This window comes from Lissotriton vulgaris, unplaced genomic scaffold, assembly GCF_964263255.1.
Source record: "Lissotriton vulgaris unplaced genomic scaffold, aLisVul1.2 SCAFFOLD_211, whole genome shotgun sequence".
Lineage (NCBI taxonomy): Eukaryota > Metazoa > Chordata > Amphibia > Caudata > Salamandridae > Lissotriton > Lissotriton vulgaris.
This window is the reverse complement of record NW_028251874.1, coordinates 1,111,179-1,127,832: the sequence shown is the minus strand read 5'-3', so window position 1 is coordinate 1,127,832 and position 16,654 is coordinate 1,111,179.

Below are 16,654 nucleotides of genomic sequence, written 5' to 3'. Positions count from 1 at the left end.
CATGAGCGTGCATTCAGAAAAACCTATATCATGGAGCATCCACAAACTATCAATGAATGAACCACTAGAATATAACTCACTAAAATGCTTATGCCATTCAGCAGCCGGAATATTATTTGCCAAGGGGGGTGTACGTTCGAAATTGCTCTTGGACACCAGGGACCAAAACATCCGACCATCAGGATGCCCAATGGCCTCTCCTAGCTCCTCCCATCTCCTCTCATCCCATTCCTTTTTTCCTTTGTCCTGCTCCTGTTTATAATCCTTCCTGGCTTAACGGATACTGGCTGGCTCTTTGTTCTTAATAGCAACAGTAAGTCTCCCTCTCAGGGTCCTACACTCTTTATTAAACCAAGAGTAACTTCCCAAAGGTCTTCCAGATGAAAACCTAGACTTATTAATCGGGACTTGGAAAAAACAGACCAGATGATCAAAAAATTCACGGTGGAGGGAACACAAGCTGCTGCCTTGACGCAAGACCGTGGTCACTGATGTTAAAGTCACTAAGTGGTCAATTAGGGCATCCTTAATCAATTTAATCTTTGATTCATCCGCCAATACCACAGGCCATTCAAGTTGCTGCTTGTTGCTTGTGGGGATAAGACTCTTTGTGCTTACGAAGGTCGGGGACTCTCTCCCAACACCACCCCAGGGATTTAGAATGGACAAAATATTGTGGTCACTGTCGCATGATGGAATTATGTCCATATCCTGTACCAGTGGCCAGAGTGTCAAATCCACCAATAAATAGTCGATCCTACTTGACCCATTTGGTCCAACAAAGGTCATTCCTCCTCCTCTGTTCTATATTCTAGGGATATCGCATTTAACTGTAGTGCAGCTTGCGACCATTTTTGAATTGGGGTGAGTTCCAGTGGGGGTACCCTCCAAAGTTTGTCCTCCTCATTCACATCGCTGGCCTCTGTCCAATCGAGTGGTTTGAAGGTTACATTGAAGTCCCCACCAACTATTAGTGGGTAGCAATTAAGCCTAGCTTCCAATAAATTGTCCAAGACCTGAAGGGTTGGAGAGCTGCCACCTCTGGTACTCCTGACATACACGTTATAAATGTCAGCCGACCTACGCTTACCATTATATATCCTAATCCCAAGGACATCTGGGCTATTGGTGGCCAACTCCTTGACATCGCAATTTAATGCAAGACTTACAAAAATGAGCAGCCCTCCTGAGGGCCGACCATGTTTTGATGGTATTGCGGGTCTGTGGAAGGTCATAAAGCCTGGAATAAACGTAGGGGTCAAGCTCCAGGTTTCTTGAAGTAAACCGATCTCCGTCTGTGCGATGAGTTCCTGCCAGTACGGATGGTCAAACTTGCCCCTTATACCTGCTACATTCCATGTCATAATTCTCAACGTTTGCCCATTTACTTTAGGAGTAAGAGCCAAAATAGAGGAAGGGACATCTAATTCTGGCAATGCCTGGCAATCAGTGGTTGCCTCCGGGCAGCTAGCCCGGATACCATCACTCATCACCGGTGATGGGTCAAGGTCTAAAGCGAACTTTGTATGGTCTAGGATGCTCTCTTGTTCTCTAGGTGGTCCGTCAGAATGAAAAGGTGCATGGTCTATGTTGTTCACATCGACTCTAGTACGGTTACTGAGGAAACTATGTTGGAATCTAAGGTTAGTCAGTCATTCTGGGATAGAGATGAGATGGGCGAAACCCCAGGAGGCAAGCGTGTATTTCCAGCTAGGACTGGTATTACAGGGATGCTTAGTTTCAACCTAATTTTAGTGGAAGTACTAGGATGGGATCTAGTCTCCAGGGCAATTAGATCATGCACCAGTTGTTCAGACGCTAATCTTAGCTCAATGACATCATCTGTACTCAGATGTGAAGAGCACCTTTTAGCGTAAACAATGTCATCCCTAATAACTGACCTGCACCCCCTAGTGTGCCTCAACCAATGTATAGCTTTATTTTTTAAAGCATCGGCATTCTCATACTTGATATGTTGGGAATCTACTTTAGGCACATTAGTCAAGTAGACTGACAAAGTGGAGAAGTGTGGCTCACTGGTTAGAATCGGCAGACCCTGATGCAGGGGTCTGACCCGGGACCAGGGTTCAATTCCCGACGCAGCAGGGTCTTGGGCTCAATGTTCACATACTCAATAATTTTCGCCTTGGTGCCTACTCTAATCATGGGTCCCACTCTGCAACTCTGGGCAATAGCTTGCTTAATCTCCACAACGGCCCCTAAAGCGCTGGGATGCCTGGCTTCACCTTGGGGGTGCCCAGTAGGGGGCATCTCACAGGGAAAGCCAGGAAGGGTTCCACAGCGGTATACAGCGCCAGGATGCCTGAAAGGTGATAGTGTGCTTTACAAGTATACATACATTTGCATTTACAGGGTTGCTTTGCTTACGATATAAAGGTAAGAAGGGCTGGCAGGGTAAGGGTGCCCTATTGTAACTTGTAGCCATACTCCGCACTGTTGGCCCTAACTTTACCCCATGCCCACCTTGATTATGTGGTAACCCCATACATTTCCTATCCTGCCCATCATTTGGCCCACATAGCTCTTGAGGTACACATTTAGTTGCTCTTGGGCTAAAAATGGATCGGTGGACGGTATGCGCGGGCAAGGCGTTGCAATCAGTTTGCCTTCCAAGGGCCGATGGAGATTTCATATGTGAGCCAACGGTGGTGGATAAATGAGGCAATTGTAAAGATTGTGCCAATTGTTGTAGGTTTGTCTAGTATGACCATCTAATTGCTGATAGAGTTTAAATACCAAGGTAGATAATACTTTGACGCTATTTCTTAGGGCTATGATTTCCCTTTGGAGTTCAAGGTTTGATGGTATGCAATCGGGAATTATTTCTCTTTCTCCCTGTGGAGTCAAATCAATGCTAGTTATAATGGAGCTGTTTATATTTATGAGAACATTATTTGCAGGTGGTTTGTCAGCTAGAAGAGCAAATTCCTCCCATCCCAATCTCAGTCCCTTTTCTCTTCCCCATAACACCAATTAGAATATCGGACCTCAACTGGGGTAATACAGACAGTACTAGCCCCAAAAGAACTATGTTAACCAACAGAAGAAAGCGAATTGTTAGTCCAGTCTTAAGGTCCAATGTGCAGGAAGCTTCAAAGGCAGATTGGCAACAGTACCTTAGTAAGATTAGCTTGAAGCTCCGATCCTGTGATGTTGGGAAGATGGACCAGCCCGGCCTCCTCTGGGCGATGACGGGCGGGCTTTGCCCGCGCACAACCCGCGCTGCGGGAGCCCACACTGCCCACACTGCCCTTTAAACTGGCGCATCCTGTCGCTGCCAATGATGCTTGTTTGCGAGCATGATGAGGCGAGAGGCACCCTGGGGCGGCGAGTTATTGCCCCCTCTGGTCCAGTAATGCTGATTGTTACGGACGTCCCGTGCTGCGGGAGCCCGCACTGCCCTTTAAACTGGTGCCTCCTGGCGCTGGAGGGGACGCTTGTTTGCGAGCGTGATGAGGTGCGAGGCACCCTGGGGAGGCGAGTCCTTGCCCCCTCTGATCCGGTAATGCTGCTTGTTACGGGCGTCACCGATACCCAGACAACAATGGAGCGGGCTCTTCTGGCCATACGGTATTGTGACAGAATTACACAGATTCTTGGCTTGGCTCATTTAAGAGATCTGAATACCACTTGGTTCCTTTCATTCAGACCCATCTGGCAAGATTGCATCTTACCTGTTATACGATGCCTGCTTTGCGGAGAAGAATGCGTGTTAGACATTTGTCTTACACTTCTATCAGCACTGCCAACGGATGTTGACACTTTGCTGGGTCCTGTAACAACTCATACATCGTGTTGCCCCCAACGGCTGCCTATCCTGACGACGGCATTCATTGAGATCTCACTAGCGAATCCAGCTATTGGTAAGGTACGTGGATCAACAGGCACACAGGTACCATCTACATCGAACACTGCTCATGCGAATGACGCTGACGGCGATGCTTCACATCTATGCACATTTGATCTACTTGATGAAGTAGTTCCACTTTCACCAACTGTGGTAGACGGTTTCTTTGCCAGCTTAGATGATTTGATGTTTTCTCCCGACACCAAGAATAACCTTTGAAAAGTGCACGCAGCGTTCCATGAACTCTGAAATTTGGCCTTCGGTTTTTCAAAACAAACCCCCTAACTTGGGAACTGTGGGGCCGATTCACAGAACTAACTGAAGACAAAATCCTAAACTTACTACTTTTGGTATTCACAGAAGTTAGGATTTTGTCCTAAGTTTGTCTTAAGACAAACTTAAGACAGACTTAAGACAAAATCCTAGTTTAAGTCTGTCTTAAGTCTGTCTTAAGACAAACTTAAGACAAAATCCTAACTTCTGTGATACCAAAAGTTGTAAGTTTAGGATTTTGTCTTAAATTAGTTCTGTGAATCGGGCCCTGTATGTTTCTGCGGTCTACATTTGAACTTTTTTCTTTTTCAGAATAGAACTTCTCCCTTGGCACAAAGTAATCTGCTTAAAGTGGAACTATTCTTAGAGAATAAGAGATTCATTAGATTCTTCCTAAAATAAATTGGAATTATTGTATAATGAAACAACAACAGTTTATATATTCTGCTATGGAATGGTCTCGACTTTTTTCTTCTCTAAATTTAGAGCCATTTCATAAATTTCATTTCATGATTCATTTAGATAGCATTTTTTAATGACAGCTACTGCTTGTAAAATGCGTGTAAGACAAATACTCATGTATGTGTATAAACCATGTTTGATGCATTTCATGTATTTTTGGTGGGCTTATGAACACATGCTTTAGTTTTGTTCTTTATGCTTATAGATTTAGTAATATTAGACATAATACGTGGAGTGGGTGTTATATAGCATTTTAGGACCCTAGTGTAATTTTCCCGATCCATGCCCTTATATAGGTATAAAGTACTGTATCCTTATATAGGCAAAGAAATCATAACCATATTAAGACATAGCTCAAATAGTCCTTATACGGCTTGGCTACTTCCACTAGTTCCGAAAATCTACAACGATTTCTTGGAAAAACACGCCTTCAGCAGTCAGGGACTTCCCCCTGCATGAATATTAATTTATTGAAGAACTCATGGAGTTTTCAGAGAATTAAATCTCTAATGACGTTATTATGTCCAATCTTACGTCAAACTCAGCACCTTCAAGGTATAAATTTGCCCACACTTGTCTAAACAAACACAAGGTGATTTGGAGCAGTTCGACTATCTACTTGCCCGACGCATCTCGCTGCAGCAAGTGCCGAAGGAAGCCGACCCTCCAGCTGATGCACTGAGAGACGCTGTACTTTCTCCAGCCGAGAAATCCAGCTCCAGTGTTTCCAGGCTACCCTTGCGGGTTGCAGGGAAATCGAGTCATGAGAGAGAGAGATACCAGACCTCCTACATTCTAGAACCAAGGTACCGAGCTGATTAGACCCTTTAGAGAATTCTTGGATTTGATTCTTGGCAAAGGATACTGAAACTAAGCTACACCTCAATTTCTTCTTCCCTTGTACTAGACCTAGGTTAGGTACACCGGGGTAGGCATATTTCAGAAGCACCGGTTGAGTACTTTTAGTAATTATTTATCAATGTATGTGTTTTATGTATTGTACGGCTTAGAAACCATATCATGCGTTTACAATATTATTTTATAATACTCTTCGTACTGTATGCTTTGTGTATTACAATTGCAGCAGTTCATTTATTTTGCTTGAGAAAGAAGACTGTTCAATAAATATCTTTTTATTGAAAACTCCCGTCTCGCTATTTCTCTGCACCTCTGGTGAAACGAAGCATGCACTATTGACTATCTATTGTTTCCACGACTAGAGATATATTACTTATTCTTGGGAAACAAAGTTGTCATGTTTTAAGCGGTTGTCAGAAACTAATCCCTTCTTGTTCATTCGAGAAAGTATCTAGTGACCCCTGAGCTAGCTGGCACACACACAATTAAGTCTAGTATATTCGGTAGAGACCTAGTCGACCTCAGTCCTACGTCTAAACTACAGGATACACTATTCCAATGCGCGGAGCCTATTGGGAATATAGGAACTACACTTCAGGGTGAAAGGTCTATTTTGCCGCGGCTGCCATAAAAACAGCTGATGAAGCCGACGCACGGCATAGAAAAGAGCAGCTAACAGGGGGCTCTTTACAGCGGGTACTTTCAAATACTTTTAACAACTGTCTAACTTTGAGGATTCAGGGTCAGACCCGAGCCCCTACGGTTACCGGGTTGAAGGTAGCGGTGCTTAATACTCGCTCCTTGCAGAAACATCATCTCAAAGTGTTTGCCCTACTACAAGAGGGAAACATTGATATTCTGGCACTAACTGAAACCTGGTTGGGGGACGCATCTACCCCAGAGATTGGGGCAGACCTGCCAATGGATTTTGACGCAGTATGGCACAATAGGCCAGGGGACTCGAGGGGCGGGGGAGTAGCGGTCTTGTTTAAAAAGAGCCTCATGGTCACTCAAATATTGGCTGAAAATTGTGACAGTGCGGATGTGTTGGAGGTAAAAATTTCTTTGAAATCCTCCTGCCTCATACTGATGGTAGTGTATCGGCCCCCTAGACCTACCCCTGATTTCAATGATGGTTTTCGGGAGCTCATAACTGACCTATGTTCCAGATATAAACACCTCATTGTAGTGGGGGATTTTAACTATCATTTGGACAAGACGCAAAGAGAGCCCGTAGAAACTCTATTTGAGACGAATATGATCTCTATGGATCTGCAGCAAGTGGTGAATAGCCCTACCCACATTAAAGGTCACACTTTAGACCTAATCTGGTCTTCACAACTGAGGGCACAGATAACTGATATCAGCCCCTGTGCCTGGTCAGATCACTCACTGTTAAGATGCTGGGTCCCTAGTGACAGCCCACTCTTGCGGACACCACCTGTGTGGAAAAAGGTCAGATTGTGGAAAAATGTTGAGGCAGACTCTTTAGTAACTATGCTTCACTCAATTCCTTTCCCTGTGGGGAGTGAGGACAACCTGGACCACAAAGGTGCGCCCCTATTCTCCCGGCTTCACCAGGCCATTGATTCACTGGCACCTGAATTGAAAGAAAGGGTGAGAGACAAAGGGAAAGGGGCCCCATGGTTTGACGACACACTAAGGGAAAAAAGCAACTCGTCCGCCAAGCTGAGAGGCGGTGGAGACTTAACTATGAGCCAACAGAATTAAAAACCTATAAAGCCCTCTTTGCTATGTATAAATCAGCTATACTTAGGAAAGCAGCATTTTACGAAGAAAGGATTGCCCTGGCAGGAAATAAACAAAAAGAGATCTTTGCCATTCTGAAGGAACTGAGTCAAAAAGGGGAAAAATGCCCTCAATCGCTTTTCCGAACTACGATAGATTCCAGGATTTCTTTCTCCAAAAAGTTTTCGACATTGTTTCAGAAATCACCACAACCCTCACTGACTTCAGATCTCTGGATCAGATTAGCCCCCCCCCCCTGCCCTAGCAGCCAGCTGTCTAGCTTCCCAAGTTTTGATTCTGCCACTCTGGCTGCACTAGCAAAACAAATTAAATCAGGCTCTTGAATGGACCCCTGTCCTCCGAGGCTTTTCCAAATGGCTCTGCCGGGATTGGAAATGCAGGCTCTGGGATTACTCAATGAGTCCTTACACCTGGGCTACTTACAAACTAACTTGAACGAAGCAAGGGTCACCCCCCTATTGAAAAAACCAGGGGTGGATACGACAGCCTTAAAAATCTACAGGCCCATTCCACAGCTCCCTTTTCTAGCAAAAAGTTTGGAACAACATTATTAAATCTCCAGATTTAAATTAAATAAGTTTATTGTATATAATTAAAAGGAGCACAGCAACAAGCACTGAACAGCTCCAGAGTACCACTGCAACTGAATACTCAGGAGTTAAACATTCCACCAAGATGTTCTGATGGAATCAGAACATTAACTAAATGATAACACTACTGCATGAAAGTATTATGCAAAATGTAACATATCTCCCTAATATAAAATAAAAGCAACAAAACAATAACTACAAAGCAGAAGTACAACAAAACAATAACCACAAAGCAGAAGCACATAAGTAGACTATCTAACATAATCCACCATCTTGGCAGGTAACGATCTAGAACGCGCAGAGTCTTTAACTCTATTGGCTACAGAATCATAGTGTACATCAGTAGTGTTTACATCTATTGATTGAAGATCATACGAAGCATTAGGCGTATTTATTACATCACCACAATCAATACCTTTTTCATTGTTGTCAATAATACTATTTTTATACGTCTCAGGACACCCAGACACATGCCTAACATTCCAGACTTTGCCTTCTTGTGTTATAATAGAATTCTTAAACACTCTGGTGATCTTAATAGGTTTGTAAAATTGGCTCATACATTTACCTACCAATCCAGGTTTTTTTATTCTTACCCATTCTCCTACTCTAAAATTATGTTGCTTGGTATCCCATTTTTTGTCATACCAGTTATTATACCTTTTCTGTTTTTCTCTCATTCCTAAACAAATATCACTTTTTCTACATACATTCTCAATGTTGTCACAAATCTTTCGTTTGAGCCACCATGGCCAAATGATAAAAACAGGATCTCTGCCTCTTAATAAGCGCAAGGGACTGACCTCCGTTAAAGAATGTGGTGTACATCCACAATCTTTCCCTCAATAAATTTTTCCAATCTCCTCCTTCCTTCAAGACTTCAGTAATGTAACCTTTCAAAACCCTATTGAAGCTTTCCACTTGACCATTCTCATGTGGTGCATACAATGATGTTGTAATATGTTTTATACTGTGGGCCTTGAGATACTGCTCCATATCATTGGACGTCAGTTGAACACCATTATCTGTGACAATTATTGAAGGGGAACACTCCCTAGCAAAGACCTCCTTGAAAAACTCTTAAACCTTATTGGTGGTAGCCGTGGGGACCATTTTAACTTCCGTCCACTTTGAGTGATAATCCACTAACACCAGAGCATAGCGTGAATCTACAGGTAAATTCCAGAAAGGACCAGAAATATCAAACGCCAACTTCTTCCACGGTTCTTGAGTCCAATCTACAGTCTTGAGGGGTGGAACATTAACTTTCAACATTTTATCACTTGAATTGCAAATCAAACAGTCTCTAACCACACGATCTACCATGCGATCCATCCCTGGCCACCAAAAGTAGTTCCTAATTAAACGTTTAATTGCTGACATGCCGGGATGAGAATCATGGGCTAACTTTAGAATAATCTCCCTCACCCCTAATGGTAGCACACATTTTCCATCCTTGTAAATAAAATCTCCATCTAGCTTTAATTAATCAGAAACCTTAAATAAAGGCATAATTTCTTCAGGTATGTTATGCTGCTTTGGCCAACCATATACCAACTAACTCTTGACCAGTTGAGACAACAAATCCCTTTCTTCACTCAATTTCCATGTTTCCTCTTATATATTAGAAAATGCACAAATCACAACATCCTGGATAGTGGTTACAATATCTACATCATCCTCCTTTTCTTTACAGTCTGACTCACATGGATGACGTGACATAAAGTCAGCCATGACTTTTTTTTCCAGGAACAAATTCTGTGCTAAAACAATATTCTTGTAACCTAGAGGTTAATCTCGCAATCCTTGCCGTGGAATTCCAACCACCCCTGGTGATAGAATGTTTACCAACGGCTTGTGATCCGTTCTCAGTATGAACTTTGTTCCCCAAATATAATTTCTGTAATGTTCTATAGCCCATACACATGCAAGCAGTTCTTTCTCTATAACCACATACCTTCTTTCTGTTTCATTCAATATTCTCGATGCAAAACACACATTCCATTCCTTATTTCCACTCTTTTGTGACAACACCCCACCAATGCCATATAAACTATCATCCGTCGTTATAATACATTGTTTTTTCATGCACAAAGGTCTGAGAGTGGGTGCGTTGACAATGTCTTTTTTGATTTAATTGAAAATATTTTCTTGTAATTCAGACCAATCAAATGACGAATTGTGTCTCAACAACCTTCTCAACAGCTCCATTTTCGTTGCAAAATTTGTCACAAATTTTGAATAATATTCCTACATTCCCACAAATGACAGCAATTGATCTTTGTTTTTAGGTGATGGGGCATTCATTATACCTTCCACGTTTGATTTTGTTGGTATCACACCATCTCCTGTCAAAGTATGTCCTAAATATTCTAAACTTTTTCTAAACATTTTGCATTTGTGTGCCTTCAGTGTCAACCCACTCCTTTTCAATCTACCACAAACTTCAGACAAATGTTTCAAATGATCCTGATTATTCTCTGAAAAAATTAAAATATCGTCCTGAAAGCATTTAACAAAATTATCAATATCTCTAAAGATTGTAAACAGGATTCTTTGAAACACTGACGCCGCTGAGGCTAAGCCAAATAGCATCCTTGTGTACTGGTATAAACCTTGTGGCGTGATGAATGCTGTTAGCATTTTTTACTCTTCCGTTAATGGCACTTGATGATACGCCGATCTCAAGTCCAATATAGAGAAAACTTTGGCGCCCTCGAGCATGGAAACAACCTCATTAATGTTAGGTAATGGGAAGCAATCTACCACAATTTCTGAATTCAATGCCCTTAAGTCCACACAGAGTCTCAATTTTTTATCCGGTTTGCGGACCAAAACAATTGGCGAAACTCATTCTGATGAATGAATAGGCTCTATAATACCTTTAGTAAATAGCTCATTCAACAACTATCTGAGTTCTTCTCATACATTAGTTGGCACCAGTCTTATCTTTCGTCTGACCGGGTTGACATTAACTTTCAGTTTGATCTGATGAGACTAGTCTTTGAGTCTACCTAAAGAATCTGAGAACACATCTTTAAATAAAACCTTAATAAATTCTTCCATGTCATCTTCTCCTGTGAAAGAAATGTTGTTAGTGCAAAAGGATTCATCCAAAATTATAGGAACCTTGAGTCTCGGGTTCAACATTATTCCCAGTTTATATTGATCCCTCCAACCAAGAACATTTATTCCTTTTACTGCCACATATAACTTTATGCTCGCAACCCTGTTCTTAAAGGACAGATTTGTGTTAAAGTATCCTATCATGTCAATGCATGAACCATCATAACTTACAGGGTTAATGTCAGATGGAATAATATCTCCAATATTAAATGTTTTATCCAATTCCTCTGCAAAGTACTGATTTGAAATTATGGTCCATGGCGATCCTGAATCAGCCATGAGCCTTAATTCCACCTTAGACACCTGGACTACACACTTTGGTGAATTTGTAAGAGGTATGCCATTAGGATCTTCCACATTAGCAACGCTATTCCTCAGAGACACAACAAACCCTGACATAGACTCTTTTGCAGAAGCTTTTACAAATTCTGCAGGTTTATCACTCTGTTCTGAACCTTCTATCAGGGATGAAATTCTTGGCCGAAATTCGGTGGGCAATTTTCTTTGATCTCTGCACATGTTTGCAAAATGTCCTATCCTTCCACAATTATTGCACACCCTTCTAACTGCAGGACAACCAATGAATGATGACACATGGTTTCGGTTTCCACATCTGTAACAATATACATTCTTGCTACTTCTTTCAAACCTTCTATTGCTATTAGAATATCGATTTTGACCTTGAACTGCATTCAACTTTTGTGTGTTATATCTCATTTCATCTTCCTTTCTTATAACAGCAACTTTTTCAGCTTTTCCCCTTTGCTACTAATATTCTTGACAGTATTCCTCCATTTTTAAGTTTGTTCAAAGGCTTTGGCTGTTGAAATAGCCTCTAATAGCTTGGGATCTCCAATAACCCATAGTTGTTCCTGTGTTTTTTTACACCTCACATGAACCACAATCTGATCCCTAATCATTTCGTCAGAAATAGTTCCAAAATTGCAATGTAAGCTTAAAGTGCGCAAAGCCGTCAGGAATTCATCACAAGATACATGTTCTTCTTGTCTCCTTGTGTAAAATTTGAATCTATTCAATGCAATATTGCTAGTAGGTTTGGATTTTTTTCTCCATTCTAAGTAAGGCCTCATTATATACATTTGGGGCCAGATGTAGGTAGCCCTTTACCGAACGGAATCGGCCGAAAATACCGATTTTCGGCCGTTTCCGATCGGTAAAGGGCTATCGAGATGTAGGGGCACATTTTCGGTAATTTTACCGAATCGGTATCATTACCGAATCGGTAAATTTACCGATTCGGTAATATGTACCGAATCGGTAAAATATTTACCGATTCGGTAATATTTACCGATTCGGTAAAATCACCGAAAATGCAATGTAGGTAGCCAATTTACTATTGGCACATGGCTTACAGAGTCGGTATTTTACCATGGAATACAAATCCATGGTAAAATACCGATTCCTGTGTACATGCACATCTGTGCATGTACACAGGTGCCATGTGACAGACAGACGTGCCCTTAGGGCATGTCTGTGTGCCACATTGCACACATGCCCGTTTTGGGGGTGCTAGAGGGTGTCAAAGTGACACCCCCTGCCCCCTTGACAAATTCGGTATTTACCGATTCAGTAAATACCGATTCGGTATTTGAATTGAATCCTTCAAAGGCCCATAGGATTCAATAGCAAATACCGATTCGGTATTTACCGAATCGTTAAATACCGAGTTTGTAAGGAATCGGTAACGATTCCAGATGTTGGGACCTACATCCCATTTACCGATTTTGAAATACCGAATCGGTAGCATTCGGTATTTCAAAATCGGTAAATGGGATTTACCTACATCGGGCCCTAGTTGCCTCTCCATTTTCCGTAACACTTATCTGAGGCAGAGATCTAAACACTATCTGTCCTTCAGATCCCAGACAATGTAATAAAATACTTTTCTTCCTTTCTGCCCCCATTGTCTCTCCATCTTTTGCCTTCATGTAAGACACAAATTCCTCTTTCCATTTTGACCACGGCAATGGTTGTTCCCCTTGGAATTGTAGGAATTTTTCAGGGGATCAAACTTAAATAGTTATAATATTAGTTATGAAATCGTTTTTATATTATTGTTACATAAATATCTTGGATTGATATAATGAGAAAACCAAATATAGTTGTTTACATCATTAGCAATACTAAAAACTTCTATTTTTAATCTTCTTTTCTTAAAATTTTGTAGTACATTTGTATTAGCTAATTGCTACTTGTTCCTTATATTATGGTTACTTCTTTCCGTTGAATTTGTTTAGTGTAATCAGCCCAAAGGAAAGTGACCACGTACTTGTCAATTCGCCAAGTTATAGTTGACTCTTATTCTGCTTTCGCGATTAAAAATTTAATTTTATTTATGCGCCTTTTTTTAAATTGTACTTCCCATGGTTGCTATGTGGGGTTCTATTTGTGGTTACGATCCAATTCAAAATGGCCGCCACGTTTTGCGGGATGATGTCATACGCTCCCAGAATGCCTTGCAATCCTTCCCAGGATGCTTCAGGCTTCTAGAATTCCTTAGACGAACAAGACAGCTGAGATTAGCTCTTACCGGCGTGGAATCCTGCCTCCGTCGCGCACATACAGCACTTTATTCAAAAAATGTCCGCGCTCGTGAGGCCTCGGTAAATTTTCCTTTTTGAAAAATGCTTCTTCTGTGTAACAGTACGCTGTACCCGTCACAACTCGTTTCCCAAACAGTATTTGTGAGAAGTTAGCCTGGCATATGATGTCCACTAGTTCTAGTGGGCACCGTGCACCGGGTTAATTGACCCTTATTGGTGATGGTTGTAAAGTCAACCTTATAGAAAGCTACCCTAGTGGTAACATGAACCAGCAGTCTTCAGGCTAAGACTTCAGTAGGCGAGTTACACAAGTTGTTTTACCATATATAATCCCTTGAATACCAAATGAAAGAACACCACACAAGGTATATATCAAATATATGTGTATTTAATCTAAACACAACCCCTCTGCACTCTTTATGAGGTCAGAGGTAAAAATACAATACAAGTCACACAGTTAATACACAATATGTTGCACAGTATACGTTATGCCCTAAGGGCCTCACTAACCATATACTAAGAAAGTGGTATAAGAACCACGTGAGAGTTAGAAAGCAGGCCTAGGGCCTGTAGAATTACGGGGGCTATACTAAACGACCAGTTGTTAGGAAGTAGGAGACCCACGGGAGCCACATGCTGTGTCTAAACACAGGCTTGGGGTCCCATTGACTTTCTATGGTGTTCGTAAAAGTTACAAAGTTAAAGATTAAGGACACTTCCGGATGGACTTGGATGGAACACTTTTAAACTAGGACACTTGAAGAGTCAACATCCACAGGAGCACCAGGGTACTCGAGTTACCTCACCCAGGGAAGCTGGGTGCAACTGTGTCTTTTCGTGTCGGGCTTTGTTGTCGTTTTCTATGCAGAGCTGCAAAGAAGTGCTGCAGGCGACCAGAGGAAAAGTGTCCGGATGGATCTAAGGGTGGATCGGAGATGTGAAAAACCTGAAAGCAGAGGGGACAGAGTCTGGGTGACAAGCCAGTGACCAGGAAGGAACCAGGAAGGAACCAGGTGATGTCGGGTGCTTTGCAGGTGAAGATGGTGAGCGTGTCTCTTCAGCCACGAGGTCCAGGAGGCATCGACAATGACCAGGATCTGGATTCAAGCTGTCCCACAATGGATCTAGATGGGGAACATCCTTTACAACGCAACTATTACTACGCACTACCATCACAACTAAACTTTTACAATGCAGGATCCATTACAACGCATGCCATTACAACGCATGCCATTACAACGTAATTATGGGTAAGTATTGAATTTAATTTTAACCCCTACACTATCCAACACTTTCCCTACTGTTACGCCCCCCCTGGAGTTAGAATAGAAAATTAAACCCCTACACTATCCAACACTTACATTAAATAATACTTACCCATACTTACGTTGTAATGGCATGCGTTGTAATGGCATGTGTTGTAATGGATCCTGCGTTGTAAAAGTTTCGTTGTAATGGTATGCGTGGTAAAAGTATGCGTTGTAATGTCATACAACCGATGTAGATGACTGAGGTGTCGGTATCCGGATTGGATCCAACAAGCCTTGGTAACCGCAACCCAAGCAGGATGTCAAGATTGGCTCTGTTGCAGACCAGCAAGATCTGTGGCACCTCTCCATTTGAGGGAAGCTGGAGCAAGCCTGGAGCAACCTGTAAACCAAAATAGTTTCAAAATGGCGTCTTCGGGGGGCTCACTAGCAAGCATCCAGGATGACGCGTTGAGCACAAATGTGAAGGCAGGGCCCACAGGACACTCGCGGAGTGTGGGGGCCTGGGCTTCGGTGCAAATGATGCTCGGGGTTGGGGCTTCTCGTACCCCAATGCACAATTTACTGAGGTTTCAGGAAAGGAGTGCAGTTAGCAAAATGCAGGATGACCAAGATGTCTGGTCCCACGTCTCTCGTGTTCACCACGGGTCCCAGATTTGCTGTGGATATGGGTCAGAGTAAGAGAAGTCTGGAAGTCTAGTTCTTGAGTCGCAAAGTTGTCGGGTTCCAGCGGGAGCCTAGAAACTGCAGACCGGCAAAATTGCTCATGGTGCCTGTTTGAACAGGGTGGTCACTCCTTGACCACAATGGAGATGTCTTCCGTCTTCTAGTCAGAATAGAATGTCGAAGGTCCAAGAGTTCTGTATCAAAATTTCTTTCCAGGATAATCTCAAATCCTGGGGACACAGCTCCTATACATATACTAAGGATGGGGCTGGATTACCTGCCTAGGTCCCTCCTATGGGTGGGCCTAAGAAGGGGGTGGTTACACCCATTTCTCTTTTCCAGTTTCGCGCCAGAGCTGGATCTGGAGTGCCCCAGCAACTGGTTTGAACCGGGCTATGCATGGAGCACCTTGGGTGCCTCAGGCAATGTCCAGATGCATTCACTGAATGCAGCCCTCCCAATACACAAAATCCCTGTCTGGGGACGTGCAAGCACCTCCCTTGACAGAAAACCTATTATCCAGGCCTCCCCTGCCGGAATTTCATCCAGCAGCAGGAGGTCAGACTCGTGTCTGTGGCAGCAGCATCCATTTTGTGATGCTGAGGCTCTGTTTAACTTTAACCGGGTACAGCAGTGACATAAATGTCTTTTCCCTCTAGAAGGGTGGAATGCTACCCCCACTGCCAGAATTGGCGTGGGGGGGGGGGGGGGGGGTTAGTATTTCAAAGTGTTTGACACCTTACACGACATGTTTTGATAAAGCCAAACCAAAGTTATCATTAACCGCGAGGATTATAATGCACTGAAGAGTATATGGTATGGCTATATCATAGAACAGCTATAAGGAGATGGTTCCGAAAGCTGCAGAGGGGCTCAGTTCATGCCAGAGCACGCTCTCACATAAAACCAAGCACTCTGCCTTCAGGATTGTCGAGGCCTACCCTAGGAGTGGCTTATAGGTGTATATGTGTCTATATGTAAAGGTAGATATAGGTATACCATATCTAAGTAAGGGGTAATTACTAACCCTGGGCGTAGTTCGCGGAGTCGGACTCCGCGGAGCTACGCGAAGACGCACTTGCACTCCGCGAACTACGCGTAGCTCCGCAGCCATGCGTAGTTGCTTGCTAGACCCGTTCGCGTGCCGTTTTTCGTCTTCGGGTGCGCGGTGCACGTGTTCGGGGCGTTGCCTGCATGCTCGGGATGGCT